The sequence below is a fragment of the Mastomys coucha genome, unplaced genomic scaffold, assembly GCF_008632895.1.
Source record: "Mastomys coucha isolate ucsf_1 unplaced genomic scaffold, UCSF_Mcou_1 pScaffold20, whole genome shotgun sequence".
Lineage (NCBI taxonomy): Eukaryota > Metazoa > Chordata > Mammalia > Rodentia > Muridae > Mastomys > Mastomys coucha.
This window is the reverse complement of record NW_022196903.1, coordinates 91,028,711-91,030,062: the sequence shown is the minus strand read 5'-3', so window position 1 is coordinate 91,030,062 and position 1,352 is coordinate 91,028,711. Positions and strand designations below refer to the sequence as shown.

At 39.1% G+C, this 1,352-nt stretch overlaps 1 protein-coding gene across 2 annotated transcripts in view; it reads left to right on the top strand.

Annotated features, from left to right (window-relative positions):
- The window catches only part of Lmod3 (leiomodin 3), a 16,307-nt gene that overhangs the window by 2,603 nt on the left and 12,352 nt on the right, over window positions 1-1,352 (top strand). The window lies entirely within an intron of this gene.

Below are 1,352 nucleotides of genomic sequence, written 5' to 3'. Positions count from 1 at the left end.
TTTTTTTTTTTTTTTTTTTTGAAACAAGGGTTTCTCTCTGAAGCCCTGGCTGTCCTGGAACTCATTCTGTCGACAAGTCTGGCTTCAAATCCACAGAGATCCAACTGCCTCTGCCTCCCGAGTGCCGGAATTAAAGGTGTGTGCCACCATAGCCCAGCAGGAAACTCTTTTCTAACACATCTCTGTAGAGTACAAACACTCCTTTTCAAATACGCATGAAACAAAGGTTATTTAAAAATCTGTATCATTCCCAAATATGTTTTAACAACCATCTTTTAAAGATACAGAATCTGAAAACAAACTTAAAGTAGCTTTTGCACTTGGTCTTGAACATCCTCAGGGACTCCATCCTTGAATTCAGTGAATTGTGAACTGAAAACACTAAAAAAGGTTTACTTATTTATTTATTTATTTGCCATGTGGACTGGATATGAGCAGACTTTTTGTCTTTTTTAAAACAAAACAGTATCCCTGGTTATAATGCCTGTAGTAGCTATTAGATGGTCTAGAGACAGTGTAAAATGTTTTTGTATGGGCAGGTAGGTGTGTAGGATAGAAATGTGTATACATATGTATATATATATATGTATGTATGGGCACAACCCCAAGCATGTGTCTGCAAAGGTCCCTACTAACTTGGTTGTTTTTGCTTACCATGGGGTCCTCTGTATCAGCAACATAAGGCAATTTTTTTTTGTTTGCTTGTTTTTGTTTTTGGAGACAGGGTTTCTCTGTGTAGCCCTGGCTGTCCTGGAACTCACTCTGTAGACCAAGCTGGCCTTGAACTCAGAAATCTGCCTCCCTCTGCCTCCTAAGTGCTGGGATTAAAGGTGTGTGCCACCACTGCCTGGCTAACGTAAGGCAAACTTAAAACTGAAAACCACACAGTGCAAGTAGCAGGCACCCAGCAGACCCTTCAGTTCTTCCAGGGGTTCCCTTCCTGACTCAGAAAAACAAAAACAAAAACAGGAATTTGATAATAACTTTAAAAGTTTTTTCCTATATGGATATAAATTTGTATGTATACATATATGGAATAATATTATAATTATGTTTATTAGATTGAGCTATTTCACTAAAAACTAAAATGATTTTCACTTAAGTTTTTGTTTGTTTTGGTTTGGTTTTGAGACAGGGACTCTCTATGTAGGTCTGGGTAATCAGAGACGCATTATTTTAGATCATATGCTGGCCCAGAACCCAGAGATCTGCCTGCCTCTGCCTCTAGAGTGGTGAAGTTAAAGGCAGGTGCCACCATGCCTGGCTTTATTTAATATTTTACAAAATCTTCTGTGAATGTGTGTGCTTTGTATGCACGTGTGTTTCTGTGTATGTGGTGGGGGAGAGGGGGG